The sequence below is a fragment of the Gopherus evgoodei genome, chromosome 2, assembly GCF_007399415.2.
Source record: "Gopherus evgoodei ecotype Sinaloan lineage chromosome 2, rGopEvg1_v1.p, whole genome shotgun sequence".
Classification (NCBI taxonomy): domain Eukaryota; kingdom Metazoa; phylum Chordata; order Testudines; family Testudinidae; genus Gopherus; species Gopherus evgoodei.
The window spans coordinates 25,181,761-25,198,181 of NC_044323.1; the positions used below are offsets into that span (position 1 = coordinate 25,181,761).

Here is a 16,421-nt window from a genome sequence, read left to right on the forward strand (position 1 = left end):
CAAGAGAAAAATTAAGTCCTTATATGCCTGACATTTTCACACCCCTTAGCTAATTTTCAGTGTCAGAGACAGTTTATGCGAAAGTGCTGAAGTGTTACTTCCCTGGATTTGCAAAATGAATTAAGCTATCTATCCATCTCCAAATATTGATGTAGTCTTTGTTCTGTGTGCTAGTGAGGAGAGAAATTGCTTTCTAGGGAAATGATATTGGCTATTATATTTAATTATTAATAGTTATGCTCATGTTTTAAAGGCTTATCTGACCTAGACCGTATTTTATGATTCTGTATTACACAGAGCTGTAACTCTCTATTCAAAATGGGGACACACTCTGGTCAGTCCATTGCCTTCAGCTGGTGTTACCTCTCAGTTTTCACCCAGGGCCATACAGGAGGATTGTTAGTGCAGATGCAAGTTAGATAGATAAATCTAGAAGCATATTAATGAAAGGCCTGATAGAGAATCTCCCAGTTGCTCTAAAGATGTTGTGCCCAGGAAATTAAACGGATGATGCGGTGAACACAGCACATTCCTTCTTGCTGTCCCCATGATACTGCATGAGTCACTCATAGAAATATGAGATCCAATAAATAGGAAAAGCTATACTCTGGGCCTGCGGTGTTGGCAACCCCAAATGTTCAAAAATCATGAGTCAGGCCCCATAAATCATGAGATGGATTTAAAAAATCATGAGATTAAATAAAAAGTACGTATGGACTTCTTTTTATTGGTCTTCTGATTTTTTTAGCCTTTAGAGTTCACATTTGCCAGTTTTATTCCATGACCATAAGAGTTAGAAACTTATTCATAAAAAATGAAAACTGAGATTCTCACATTTTCACATGATTCCAGTAGTGCAGGCATTAAGGAAAAAAACCCAAATATTGCAAGACTTATGGTAAAATCAAGAAATGGTAATACCGAGCCTAATTTTACACTCTGTGACAACTGCTTAAATCCAGAGAAATGCTGTTGACTTGAATATGTTACTGTACAATTATACCCAGGCCACTGAGATGAGGATCTTGCCCTCTGAGAGGTTTTGCACATGTAAGTGTTTTAAAATCAACATTGCTACTTTTGCATTAGATAAAAACACATAGTATCATGAGCAGATATTTGTGGAGTAGGGGAGCGGAAATAAAACTATCTGCATAGTCAGACAACTCATCCCTGGTTTCCACTGGCTTGTGATTGCAGTTCCCTGGCAGTGGTATGGTTGCTTGAGCAAGCTTCATGTAACACCTGTTCCAACAGGGGGCCCAGAGTTGGCAAATACAGTCACAAAAGTGGGTGGGGCTAGCCCAGAAGTCTAGTGGACAGAGCACTGGAGTAGGACTCAGTAGATGTAAGTTGTACTCCCAGTGGATGAGTGAATCCTCTCATAAGTAGGGCTGCCTCTGGGCAAAAAGTGCCGACTGCAGCTCCCTTGGGAGTAAATTTGAATCTGTCTGTGTCTGAAGCGCTGCTGGGTTTTGCTTTATTTGTATAGTTCCTGATCCAGCAGGTGATTTTCATTCAGCAAAGCACTTAAGTACATGCTGTAATGCTTTGGTGAACTGGAGCCTTAATGATTATTTGCTATGAATTATTGCTGAGCACTTCCTTCCGCCCCTCTGAATCCAGATCTGGGTCTGAATTTTACAGCTGCCAACACATCTCTATAGTTGGCAGAACTGTCTGCCTCCCCCCAATTCTTATGGGAGTGGTTTAAGACTTCAGATCTGAATCTCATCGCTGGGACTCACTACCAACAATTGGCAGTGTCACCTTATTTAGGCTACTCTTTTAGTTAGATTTCCTCTTTTAGAGAGAAAATCACCCAGGTGCAAAGAGTGAGCACAAATTTATACACCGCCCTGCAGGGCTTAAATGGTAAATAGGTGTTGTGCTGGCCCTCTGCACAAAACTGAATTTTACCTTTAGGCTTCAATTCTTCTCCCCGTGATGTCAGTAGGAGTTTTGCCATTGACTTCAATGGAAGCAAAATCATGCTTTAGTAAACTAAATATACCAGTGCTTTGAAACCTTCCAGAGAAAACAAACACACACACACACACACACACACACACACACACACACACACACACACACACACACACACACGCATCAATGGCAACAGAAATTCTTTGTTAATGACTCTTTTGTTAATACAATCTTGAAGGAAACGCAGTCAGGTAAATTAAAACACTGCAAATTAACAGTGCCCCATTACAATGAATCAGTGACCAATCCAAGTTTTCTGTTAGCAGATTGTAGCCCTTAGCAACAGCAGACTGATTAATATTGAAACTGCCTCCAGTACAGGGATTCTGTGTCAAGAGACAGGACCTGTGTATTACTCACAAAGGCTTTCTGTAAATGCTGATGTCACTTTTGGTAATGCAGTTTCGTTCTGACAATGTATCAAAATGTACCAGCTTAAAGATTATCATGAGAGAGTTTAAATTGTTTGTGAAAATTTAGATACGAGTGCACATAAAGCTTGGTTCCCATTGTTCTCACATGCTTAGGGTGACCAGATAGCAATTGTGAAAAAATGGGACAGGGGATGGAGATAATAGGCATCTAGATAAGAAGAAGTCCCAAAAAACTGAGACATCTTTAAAAAGGGAACATCTGGCTATATGACTGGATCTAAACGCTATATGTAGAATTGGGAAAATATTTTTTGCAGGCCTTTCTGCCTACTGCCTCACTTCTCTTTCTGTCTCAAGTAAATCTTTCACATTTCTTTCACAATCAAAATATTTTTCTCATTGTGATTTCAGAAAGCCTGACATTAAAACATATTTTGAAATCCATAATATGGTACTCAGAGTTAAACTTTGCTCAGCGACAGATCATTAGTTTACTTGCTGCATGCCTCTGAATACTTTGTACCAGTAAATATAACAAAATCATGATAATTACCATGTGCAACATGTTTGTGTTCAAATACGACCTTGAACTTACTTCTCAAACATTTCAGAAATTCCAGCAATTTGATGTTCTTTGCAAGCTACTAAAATAATCTCAATTTGAACTGTATAACTCAGATACGGATATTTCAAAATGACCTAGTGTAGCTGTTTTGATTCTTTTAACTTTGTGTTTAGCTAGTTTTCTGTAACCCAGTGAGTCATGCAATCCTATGACTGTCTAGGCATTTTTCCAATCCAAAGGGCTATTAAAAGCTTTGACAAAGAACCTGGAGCTGCTTTGGAACGCAGTAACAAGGACAGCCTGTATGTTTGTTAACACACTGACATAGACCAAACAACCAGATAATAAGCTCATTTTGCTAAGTTGTAAATATTTTTATACTATTGAAAATACTAGAGTATTTTAGAAATAAATGGGCCCAGATCCTCAGCTATGAACAGAGGAACACACTGGGCAAGTCAAGGGCTACAATAGAGGCATAGAGCTTACCTGTTTGTGCCTCTGACTCTGGTGCTGCTGTAAGTGAGGCTGGTCCCTCAGCACAAGTTAGAGCAGCTTCAGAGCTGCTCCAATTTACATTGGATGCTGGTGGTAAATGGCATTTGGGGATCATTGCCACATCGGAATATCATGGGCATGGTCTCTGAATTTGTCCCCAAAATGATAGGAAGATGGTCGGGTCATGTCAGAATCTTAAAACTGGTCTTGTGCCACCATACTGGGATAATCCTCCTATGTTTGGTTTTTGCTGGGTCTATAGCCAGAAACTGCTGGGGTTGCAGCAGTGGACTGAATGGCTCAGGGAATAGGCCATGGGATGTGAAGGCTTTCACAGTTAGATGCTACAATAATTAACAGCCATCAAAAGTTATCACCATCCACTGGATGGAGGTGGCCTCTATGAAACAAGTTGGGAGCCTTAGTTCAGTTCCTAGTGGACAGGTGCCCCTATCACAAAACCATTACTACAGTCAACTGGTAGCTTTGTTGGCAGCTTTGGCATTCAAGTCTAGGACTGAATGGGCATAGAAAACGAATTGTCCCATCATCTGTAAAGACCATGGTATGGAACCTAAGTGAGTATCTCCAGGAAGGGCTGTGCATGGGGGAGAGGCAGTCAGGGATCAAGGAGGGGCATGTTCCCCCAATCAGTGGGGGCACAGAACTCAGATGGGGTGGGGAAAGCAAGCTCCTCCAGCCCAGCTAGGACAGGAGATGACAGCTCCTCCAACCTTGGGGCCGTGGCGGGAGGAGGAGATGCTTTCCTCTGGCTGCCAGAGGAAAGCAAGCTCCACTGCCCTGGGGCCATGGCAGGGAAAGACAGCTCCTCTGGCAGCAGGGCGGGGGAATGGAGGAGAAGGGAGGGGCGGAGAGCCAGCTCGTCCAGCCACAGGAGACACAGAAAGTGCCCCTCCAAAAGTGGCCACATTTTTATTCCTGTGCATTAGCAAAACAGCATGTGGAAGGTCACACTGTCACAACTTATGTTGCCCCCAGTCAGTGGATAACTAAATTCCAGTCTCCTTTGCTCTCAGCACTACATTCATAAACAGTTAAAATTAGAGAAACACTGTGCCTGAGCTAAAAGCAGCAGCCAGTTACACTTCTCCGGTGTCTGTATTCTTCCAGAGCACCGATGTTGCTTTTAATAACAAAGTGAAAGTGACACTGATACCAGTCATTAATATCCCTGTACACACATTTGCATTCAGTTTCTCTTGCCTCTTTCCTAATTTAGCTCCTGTCCACACTAGAATTCAAAACATGCTAGCCACAGCTATGTATAAATGTGGTTGTAGTCAAGATTCCAGCATACTTTCCTGACCAGTATTGACAAGGGAGTTTTTATTGTTGTTATTGTTTTGAGGGTTTTATTCTGAAAACAGTGAAAACCACACTATGCTGTAGACTACAGGCCAGATCTACTGGTGGTGTAAATCAACTGATGTCAATAGAGCTACACCAATTTATACCAGCTGAGGCACTACTTTTCTAGATAGTCTATAGCATAGTTTCACAGCCCAGTTCTAACAGCCGGCAGAAAACACTTGACATATTTTAAGTATATTGCTTAATTAATTTTGGAAGGTGCTCAGAGGCTGTGGTGATGAGTGCATTATATGAACCTGAATAGAACAGAAACAAATTCTCCAGCTATCAAGGAAACTGGATGAGAATCCTTCTAGGTAGGCAGAATGGTGTCAATCCCAGTGAAAAGAGTTCCTTGGAGCCCTGAGTTCATGTTCCCCATAGCATCTACACATCATGCTTATTTCTTGTTTTTGAGAAATCAGAAGTTGAAAAGGTAGCTGAAAAAGTAGTAAGAAGCACTAAACAAGACTATACACAATGATTTGTGCTTCAATAATCTACAATAAAGGGAGGGAGGTTTGAGCTAACATTCTGATTTGATTTGTCAGACACAGGGCCTAATTCCCCACTGATACTCCAGATTTACACCTGTGTAACTCCACTGACAAACTGAAGAAACCAGGTCAGACTTCAGTACATCAGTCCTCTGTTTTGAGGGACCATGAAAATCAAGACTGGACATTACGGGGGGCAAGTGACTGTACCATAGTTAAAGTTGAAGCACTGTCACTGTCTGAAGCTGAATTTTCTAACCTTTCTGAAATTCACACACATAGGTCAGAGTGGACTGGAAATTGGTAAGCTAGTTTGTGGCCTGGGGTAGAAAGTGTGATGCAAATTGGAGGTCATTGGCTTAATGAATTCCTGAGATATAAATCACCACCTCCCATGAGCTGTTTTAAAATGCCAACTTTCTTATAATGCTTTTTTGCACAGAGATAGGGAAAAATACCAGACCACACTTTCTTTGCAGAACCAGAAAGAGAATCCAAGAATCCTGCTTGCAATATGTGTTAGCTGAAGTGGTAGAGGGCTGTGGTGTGGATGTGAAGGTCCCATGTGCAAATTCTGTTGCTGACCTACATTGGGGACATTATGGTTCCACAGGATGGAATTTACCATTTGCCATTTTAGTTTAGATATGAGAGGTTTAAAACTGCGTTGTGAATCCTCTCTAAAAATCTACCCTCAAAATCAGATCAGTCTCAGAATAGATAGGTCAGGAGCCTGACACAAAAGAACGGTTGGCAAAGATTACAACAGACAAACAAGCTTGAGGGAGAAGATGCTGTGATCATCCTGAGAGACTCCTTACTGTGGGGGCAAAGCGGGAGTCAGGTTAAGATTGTGTTCTGTTGGGTAAGAAATGTCACCTCAACTCTTAATGTCAAAAATCAGATATTCTTGTCATATCTAATCTTTGGTGTGGGCACTCGTATATTGGAGAAATATTCTGGGCCATGTAATCAGTTTGAGTAAACTGGTATAACTCAGTTGACTTGGGTGGAGCTACACCAATTTAGGCCAACTGAGGATATGACCCTCTATCTCTAGATGAAAAAAATTTCAATCATCAGTGAAGCTGTGGTTCTTTATGATGTGTTCCATTTTAATTTTGGCCTTCAACAGATTTTGAATGGTAACAGTGCTGTGCTCTAGTCCTCTCTGTTTAACGCAATGGAACAGTTGTGCAACTAAAGAGTGCACATTGGATGGAGTTCAAACTCCTTCAGATAATGGGTTTGGGTTTTTTTCAGTCTCCAAACTATTTTTGCAGCCCTACTATCAATTAAAGGAATATTTTCACCTTCTAAGAAACTCTATCTTTAATACAGTATTTCTTGCACCACATCTTACCACAAATTTGCCACAAGAGCCATGATTCATAACCATGTCATGCATTTTGGCTTGCTTGAAACTATGATACCATGTTAAGGAAGGTAACATGCTTTAAAAGTGGTTAACACATTTTGCATCTAAATTACAACTTCCTTAACACTTTTACACAGGGCTTTTTACAGGGTTAGCTACAGAACCGTGTCCCACATTGATCTCCAGTGATCCCTTAATCCAGTGATTCCCCAACTCCAAATTTGCCTCAGTGCTTCCCCTCAGTTTTCCTGAGTTCTCCTTCTCAGCCACCAAGTTTACCCCTCTGACCCTTACATTGTCCCACTGCCGGCACAGATTTCCCCCACTGCTTCTCTAGTTTATTCCAATGCTCTGTCTTAACCCCAATTTTCCCCAACACTTCCTCTCACCCCATGTTTGCCCCAGTAGGTCCCTTCACACATGGCCAGTTTGCCCCCGAACACCATCTCTGGAACCCGTCTGAAAGTAAGCAAAATCCAGCAGAGCCAGGCTCATGACTTGCTCTCTTATCAGCCCAACCAGAACACTGCATCCAACAACCCTCTACTACTTATGAAAGATTAGGATTCAGGTGTGGCTCTGGATTCAAGCTTCCTAAATCCAAGCCCATTTCTAGTGAGAACTAATGCAAATTGCTCTAGGGCTTCACAGTGGGTGCTTCAGATTGTCACCCTGGGGTCCATGGCTTACAATAAATAAAATCTGGAATGACTGGGTTGACTAATTTGCGGGATAAGCCTTTTATGCTGAGGATTTTGTCTGGGCACAAGGAACAGGGCTGGGGGACTAAATTTGCAGATGAACCACTCACCATACCTCTTGCATCATACCCACATAACTAGTAAGTTAATCATCAGCTTTCATACATAGCTACCAGATGGTATGCCAAAAATAACTTACTTCTCAGTTATATTTGTTGACCTGACATATTCCCTAGCTTTGATCCCTTGTTTTTAACTCTCATTCACTTTTGTTTTTGAAATCATTGGACATAAACAGTTTCTGTAAATCCCTCTTCCTCCATCTCCTGCAATAAATATCCATGTGATATGCCAGGAATTGCTGTTGACGCTAAGCTTTCATTTAACAGAATATGAATTAATTTACTATGCTGACATGGGCAGTTTGAGGCACAGCGTGAGTCACAACTCATGTTATATTTTTGCCCAATTACATCTCAGTCATTCGAGCTAATTGAGTCAAATGATGCAGTGTCACAGGACTTACTGTAAGTCCAGAGGATTTCTCCTTCAGCCTAAGCTGCTCATCTTCAGCTGTCAACAACGCACGGCACTGGGTGTATTCACAAAAAGCTGCAGCAGCCGTTATTCTTTATGTATATCAGTAGCTGTTTCAGTCTCAGTTACTTTCGCCTTTGTTCCATTGTCGCTGTTTGCATGAATTTAAGATTGTTCCTTCTCCTACCCCCCAGCCCTCACCACCCACAAGTTACTGGAAGCCATTATCTCTTGCTGAATGTGTGACCAGCCTTGCTATGTCTGGTTTCTAGCAGGGAGGCTACAGAAGCCCTGAATGATGAGTCAGCACTCTTGGCAGTTGTCAAGAATTTCAGTGAGCACTAGCAGCAAACGGCAGCAAAATTACACACATGGCTCCTTTGAGCCCCAGAGCTGTTGTCTGCTGGAGTGACAGTTTACAGCCCATTGAAGTTTTACTCTGTGATGGAAAGCCATATCATAATTATCTATTGGTAATGCCTTTGCTGGGCTTTTTGTTTACTACTTCGGGATTCAAAGAGCTAGATTCTGCCTTTACACCACTTTTACACAGTGTAACTTATTTGGTTTCAGGGGCGTTGCTCCCAATTTATGTCCCTAGTCTCCTCTATGAAGTGGGTTCGTCAGCTGGACTGCATCATCCAGGATGCACCGTGGTGGCTCATGGAAGGTGTAGTTGGTCAAGGAATGTGGCCATCAGAGGAGAGATGGATGGTTTGGAGCTGTATGACTCAGGAGAGTGGGAGAGCGTGAGAGACACTTCACCTGGCTTAATCTATCCCACGGTTGCTTGGTGCACATTAGGATCCTAGAGCGTGTCAAAAGGGGTGGAAAGAAGGAACAGGATCATGGCGCTTCCTCCTCCAAACTCCTTTACAGACTGATTCTCCCTGATGAGAGTAAAGATTCCTCTTGTGCTCTGTTCCTTGTGCTTATTGTATACACAGCCCGCACATGCAAGCCCATGCTGCAAAAGCAGCTCCTCATCTGGTCCAGTGTATGGCAACAGGGCAATGTTATCAAGAGTTCTCTACCTCTTTGCTTTTCTAGTTCTAGAAATGATGGGTTTGATCCTCAGCTGGTGAAAATCAACATAGCTCCGTTGAATGCCAGCTGATTTACACTAGCTGTATCTTTTATTTCATATCTGTGGGCATGGCAACTTGCCAGGGCCTTCTTTATGGTGTATATTACAGCCATGTCATTCTTACACAGTTACCATAACAAAAAATCTTTATTTTTTTAAACATAGCAACCGCCCCTCTCCAACACACTTATTTTCTCGGTATTTCTTATTTTCTCTTCAATACCAACACAGGTTTTAATTTCCTCAAAGGAAGCTTTCACTATGACAATGAAAGCATCTGACATAATTAGACCTGCTAATGGTGTAAAACTGCAATGGGAACTCCCCTGAAACAGTGAAATGTCAGCCCTGGGTGCCAGTGATTGCTTTGTGTCAAACAAGAGGCCTGAATGGCTTTCAAGGTTTCTTCCTCACACAGTTTCACTGTTTGTTTTGACCTGTTGACTAGGACAAGAATGTACTATGCCTTTTCTTAACACTGAAGTATACTGAAGAGACCACAGTGAATCCCAAAGCAGGCAGCAGCCTTTCAATTTGTTGCCAAAGCACAGACAACAGCCCTGCTGTGTAACAGTTATGAGCAGAAGAGCACATGTGGCATTCCACTTCACTCCAGAATCGCTGAATAAATAAATATGCATCAATGCCATGACAAAGAGCCGTGATCCCATGGCCCACCTTCGTGCACAATAGTGAAAAAATAACCAACATATATCTCTATGGCCACTTTGCACCTGGTCACATAGCCCTCCCCCACAATCTTAAAGCATTCCCCATGCTTGCACAGAGCCCACTTTGCCAGCTCTGTGCCACCTCTGTGGAAGCCCTGGCAGAGAGGCCGTTTCAGGGCAGGGATAGAGGTAGGAAAGTCTCTAAGAAGGTGTGGCCATAATAGGCACCCCCCCGCCCCCGGGAAAGCCTCCACTGGAGTGATACTCTCTTGGGACTGAATATATAGAGGCAATGGCAGTGAGACGCACAAGTGAGAGCTCTTAGTCTACTCCGTAGACTCCAGCAGCAGTCTCCTTTGTGTTTCATTGCTGGGCCAAGTCTCAGGCCAGCAAAGAATCTAGCCCATTATCCTTTTCCCATCTTTATCTCCTCTATTTTGCTTCCCACTCTTTGAATTTCCCACTCTCCTGATTTACCTAACAACCTTCTTAAAATACATCTCCTTCAGGAGGCCTTTCAGTGATTGTGATGCTGGCAAACCAGGTGCCAGCTCATGCCAAGGTCCCCATGTCTCAACTGAATACTGAGCAATGCATAGCTGGAATTAATCTGGCTCACCTGTGTGTTGGTATTAAAACAAGTATTCGAGTTATAAAACTTTTAGACTTAATTGAATGCTTGTAAATTGCTGTATGCACTAATCTCACTTGTAAACTCTATATCGCATATTGTAAGATAATATTGAAGTGTTTACATTGCCTGCCTCTGTAGCTGTGAAAACCACCAGACAGGAGAGGGACATTAATTTGTGTGAAATACTGGCCTACAAGAAAAGGTGTTGTGTCTTGTCCCACATAGAAGGCCCATCAAGACCAATGAACTATTGTGAAACATCAGAGAGGACAAAAGAATTTGATGATTGCTCTCTCCACCCCATGGAGAGGAGACTGCAATTCCTCCATCATCTGATCTGGCAGCTGGCAGAAGGGGGACAGGGAATAAAAATCCCTGACAAGGAGAAACTATATCTCTGTGCTGCTTGGATTCTCGAGGGCAAGATTTTCTAGGCATAAGCAAGAGATCCCCAGTGTTTATCCTAGGGTATCCCTAATGGACATATAAAGCTTGCTTATTATAGAAAATTATATCATCTTTTGAAACTTAAGACTACATCATTTGTATGCATATATATGTTTACCTGTTTTAACCTTGTAAATAACTCTTTCCCACACCTTTTCCTAATTAATAATTCTTTAGGTATGAGACCTGAGGTGCAATTGACCTAAGTGAGTGGTGCTTTGGGACTGGGAGTAACCTGAATATCATTGTGATTTTTGGTGTAAACGACCATCTATCACAAAAACAAACTTGTCTAGATGACAAGATAGATCAGAGTACCCAGGGGGACTGTCTGCAATTCCATGATTAGACTGTTATAGTGCCTGAGAAGTTTACACTTGATAGGTGAGTTCTGAGTACAAACCTCACAGCCAATTTGGGGTTTGTGCCCTGTCTCTTAACAGTCTGCCCTGAGGTTTGTCCTCATGCTCTTAAGCCACTGCAGGACATCTTGACAGCGATCATCTACCTTCCAGGGGTCAGGGCTGCATCCTCAGCAGGTGTCAGTCAACATAGCTCCTGTGAAGTCGTTGGAGTGTTGCTGATAGATTTATACCAGTTGAGGAACTAGCCTGGTATTATTTTATATATATATATATATATATATATATATTGTGATAGAACCCAGCCAGTTGGGAACATCAGAGTAGTAGAAGGGAGGTATACTGGCTACTGGATAAGGAGTTTTCTGTTCCCTGAGAGACCAGAGCAGGGGCTGCTCCAAGCTAATGAGAACACCTGACTCCAATTAACCTACTAAGAGTCAGGTGATGCTGTTAAGCACCTGACTCTAATGAAGGTCCCTCTGATGCTATAAAAGGGTTCACTCCAGTCAGGCCAGAGGGAGTGGAAGTGCCTGCATGGAACTGGGAGCAAGAGGTGTGCAAGATGCTGAGAGTGAGTAGAAATACTGCTGGAGGACTGAGCAGTACAAGTGTTATCAGACGTCAGGAGGAAGGTCCAGTGATGAGGACAAAGAACGTGTTGGGTGGAGGCCATGGGGAAGTAGTCCAGGGAGTTGTAGCTATTGCGCAACTGTACCAGGACTCACTCTTGACAGCTGCAGTCCACAGGGCCCTGGGCTGGGCGAGTAGAGAGTGGGCCCAGGTTCTCCCCAAACCTCCCAACTCCTGATCAAACACAGGAGGAATTGACCTGGACTGTGGCTTCTACTAGAGAGGAAGGTCTCTGGACTGTTTCCTGACCCACAGGGTAAATCTGTGAGGTGAGCAAATCTGCCAATAAGCGCAGGACCCACCAAGGTAGAGGAGGAACTTTGTCACAATATATATATGTTTATATATTAAAGATAATAGCATTTCTCTATCCCTATTTTACAGATGGGAAACTGAAGCACATAAAGGTTAAGCGACTGTCAAAGTCACACGAGAAGTCAGTGGTGGAGCAAGAAATTGATCCCAGTTTTCTGTCTAATATCCTAACCACTGGTCCATCCTTCCTCCCTATCATAATTTACAAGTTTTGATGGAGATTTCTGCATAACTAACCTTTCATATGGTGAGTTTCTTCCAAGACAGGTTGTACATCAGTCCTGTATATGCCCCACACATGGTTCTGTATGTCTCCTTTCATGTTGCCCCTCTGTTTGGAATGTACATACCAAAACTAATCACATGGTCTGTTGCCTCTTTTAATTCCTCCTTAAAAACTCATGTTTGCAGCACTGCCTCCAGGAAGTGGCCTAATTAGGCAAAAAGTGATGATAGGGATACAGGAAAAAAGTAAAACAATAAATCAAAGGAACCATAGCCCACCGTAAAATATGGCCTTATACTTTTGAAAATGCATCATCATTACTAAGAGGTAAAAGAGAAGTCCTCAACTAGTGTAAATTGCAGTAATTACCCACTCCAGTGATTTTATTGTAAAACTCACAAGTGATGCATTTCTTAAAATCCCAGCTCTTGTGGTGATGTGATTATTATGTGAGACTGTCATCTTCCAATTTAAAAAACAGAAACAAAACAAACAACACAAAGTTTCTGATGCCAGTGGTTGCAGAGAGAGGCTGGAAATCAGTAACTCAAATGTGCCAAGACCAGAAAGCGTATAAGAAGAACCCAAATTATGTTATTTTAAAACATGATTTTTAAGTCATTCACACAATATTTTCAGGCCTGACTCATGATTTTTGGATGCTTGGGAATACTGAAATCAGTCTTTACACCAGCTGGGATCTATCTCTGTGTTTAAAAAAACCTAAGTCCTTAAGTTTTGCTGGCATAGGTTCAGAGTGTGAAAATAGCACACCATTAGGTAACAGAGCTATGCAGGAAAAAGCCCAAGTGTTGATGCAGTTACACCAGGAAAAAGTCCTTTTGCCGATATAGCTTATTTTATTCATGGAATAACTGTACTTGCAAACTCTTGTGCAGGTTTAAGCTGCAGCTCTACTAGGAGAGTGTGCCAGTATAGTTACAAGAGTGAATCCTTCCTTTGGCCTTGTTCACACTAGAGTTTCTCTTCTTTCTTTAACTGGAAATTAGGTTTCACACTGAAAGCTCAACTTTTTAGCTTCCCTAGTTGTCATGATTTTGTTATTCCCCCTGGCCCCTTGCATTTCTCAAGTGAAGAACATTTTATTTAAATCTCTTTTCTTGTTCTCACATTGACATTCCATGTAAGGATGAAAACTAACAATACACACTTCTGTGTATGATGCATTGTGCCAACTTGCAATCAATTAAAACTGTTCCAAGACCAAATAGAATTCTTGCATTGTCCCCTGAATGGAGTCTGAGAGAAACTGGAGTAAATCTGGTATTTTATTTTATGTAAATGGAATAGTCCCATAACCTTCCAAGAGAAACTGCTGATTGCTAGGAGCATTTTACAGTGTCTGAATTGCCTTGCTTTTCGTGATTTGAAAATAATTCTTAATGTTGCCTTAACATAGGAGAGAAAGGAGTTTGCATGTAGCTGTATACTGCGAATCCTACTAAATACAGTAGGAGGAAAGCAATGTTTTTCATTATTCATATAGGTAATATAACTGAGTATAATCATAACCCTAGCTGAATTTAGCATACAATAATTAACACAATTATTTTAATGTAGCTGTAAGGCAGGTAATCCAATTCCCCACACTCTTGCACCTCTTGCAGTCACTTGTACCTCTCCATAGTGGGTGTACAATCCAACCAAATAGGAATTCCCCACCCATTCACACTGCAGGTAGCAGTTTATACCCATTTTGAAGTGGAGTAAAGTGCAATATGGCAGGGAATCAAATCCACAGAGACCCTGCCATCTAAAATCCACTAATACAGGATGCTATATATGGCAACTAATGCTATAGAGAAAACTGAAGCTTAAACATAAAGCAATACAGTTGGTTCCCAGTAAAGGCTTCTATATAATTCAGATTCTGGTGTTGAGGACTATATAAATCCCTGGATACACAGAGAGAATATGCATCAACCTGCATGAATCTTGGGGGGGAAGGGAGCATGAGCACAGGTTGCAGGAGGGAAGAGTTTGGAGGAAGCACTAGGAAGTCAGCACATAGCCTGATTGCTAGCTGCAATTGTAGCACCTCTTTAAATAGTTCCCTTAATAAAAATTCAGTTTAGTTCTACAAGACTGGAGCCTTCTTGTGTTATTACCCAGTAGGTGGTACAAGAAACAGCATAAATACCCCATCCTCGTCTCTGCTGCTGGAGAGTGTGTGGCTGGGATATTCCCAACTTGCACTCATCGCCAACAGTAATTTCAGCTCCTAAGGAATCTTAGAGCCACTTATGGGCTGCTCTAAATTACACTGACTACTAACTTATATGAAGAGATTGGACCTGTACCCGTTCAGTCCCAGGATCAGGAGAATGCAAAGGTGAGCTTTATGCCATCTTTGCACCTCCAACCTGCACTATGGGCAGATCAGCGAAACAGGAACTGGCTCTTAGTGTTATTTGAGGGAAAACTCCAGTTTATTTCCATCATAATGTGGGACTCGGAGTATGTCATCACATTGCCTTGCACTGTACAATTATGTCATCATGTGACTAGTGACTTAACCACAAGGCCACCCTTCCTCTTGCATTCCCAGAGTCCAGTTCACTATAAACTTACCTTCCTGTATGTCCTCTTTTCTTCCCTGTTTCCTTACTCTGTTAACCAGCCCTTTGCTTGGTCTGGCTGGGCCCTGCTCTGTTGCACCCTCTGAGATGCCAGGCTGCTGTTTGCCAACGGACCTCACGCTGGAGCCAGGAGAGTGCTGCTAAAGCGGTCAGTTTCACACGCTGATTCTAGTCAGTTTCACCTTGCTATTCTGGGGCTGCCTAGTGCTGAGTAGGGCGGTGGCATCTCTCTCTCTCTCCCCATGCCAGAGTTTCTATTCCTGGGGGGAGAGGGGTGTTAAACCCTTTTTTCAATATTTGCTGCCTTTACACATGGAAGTTTTAGGGGGAACCTTGTCCCCAGCCCCCAGAACCCCAGGCTCCTTTCCCCAGTGCAATATCTTGGTGAGTCGGATGTGTCTATGGCACCGTTGACCCTGGCATCCAAGATTCTTCGGCGCCGCATCGTGCATTACAGGGCTGACTGGCGCTGGGGCCTCGTCTGAGTGTCACCGGATCGTGCCAGGTCTGGGCTGCCTTTGGGTTAACTTCTCCTTCACAATCCCTTTCTTTGCGCGCGCACACGCACATTCTGATTCAGCTCCCTTCAGCACAGCCAGCAAACCCACAGCTGCCATTACACTTCCTCCTGTCACCAGCCCAGTCTCAGTTACCACCAATCCGGTCCCTCTCATCCCTTATTTTGTTTTAAAGAGCAGGAAAGAAAGGGTTACCTTTAGCTTAAAAAACCCCATAGTCTGTGCACTATATGTGAGAAATATAGGATTTTTACTGTGTTCTGTTTCTTCCTTTCTTTGATTCAAAAAAGCCCCATGCAAGAGCCAAAATTGGGCTTATATTTGAAGCTGTCTTACATATTTGACCATTGAATAACTCTAGGTATTTCTATTGTGACTTTATAATAAAAACATGTAATAAATAAGTTCATTCAGATAAGAATAAGTAAACATTGCCAAGCCTGATGTGGACAGCAGAGACCACAGCAAAGTATCCAAGTTACTATTATACTTATGAAAAATCCATTTCAGCAAGAAATTGAATGGGAGATCCTGAACTAGGAGCCCTAACTGTTGAACTTTTACTGTCGGTAGTAGTGCTATCTGAGGACTTTAAGGAATAGACTACTGCTCACCAGAGATATTCAGCAAGCTGCATTTACTCTGGGAAGGATCCATCCAAATCTGGTCCCATTTAACTTTTAAATCTAGATGAGTAGGCATATTCAGACCCAGACAGTTTCACTTTTACAGTCACTCTCAGAGCTGGTCAGCTAATTCAAAGCCATGTACTCTAACATTCAGTTCAGTTCCAAGTAACCAAGATCACACCCCATTTTTCCATGAATGTTCAGGCGAACAAGTAATCGTGCACAAAAATATTTCAGAGGTTTCTATTCTTCATAAGCACATCCACGTTCTCCTGTAATCTCACTCATACATAACCCATGACTTCAGTAGGCCTTCATATGGGGATAATGGCCATACAGATCCATTTTCAGGACTTGGTCCAAGGGTATATTCAGATACATGTATTATATGC

General features: G+C 42.3%; 2 long non-coding RNA genes across 4 annotated transcripts in view; one reads left to right on the forward strand and one right to left on the reverse strand.

The window, feature by feature from the left end:
* LOC115645471 overlaps nt 1-8,290 on the reverse strand; it is a 48,011-nt gene extending 39,721 nt beyond the window's left edge. The window contains exon 1 of the long non-coding RNA XR_003998753.1: nt 7,897-8,290. This is a non-coding gene — a long non-coding RNA (uncharacterized LOC115645471). The remainder of the gene's footprint in view (nt 1-7,896) is intronic.
* The window catches only part of LOC115645467, a 201,624-nt gene that overhangs the window by 45,178 nt on the left and 140,025 nt on the right, over nt 1-16,421 (forward strand). Inside the window, exons 3-5 of one of the 3 annotated variants that reach the window (XR_003998748.1) lie at nt 12,126-12,303; nt 13,703-13,789; nt 14,924-15,030. This is a non-coding gene — a long non-coding RNA (uncharacterized LOC115645467). The remainder of the gene's footprint in view (nt 1-12,125; nt 12,304-13,702; nt 13,790-14,923; nt 15,031-16,421) is intronic. The other 2 variants (XR_003998749.1, XR_003998750.1) reach the window with 2 other exon arrangements.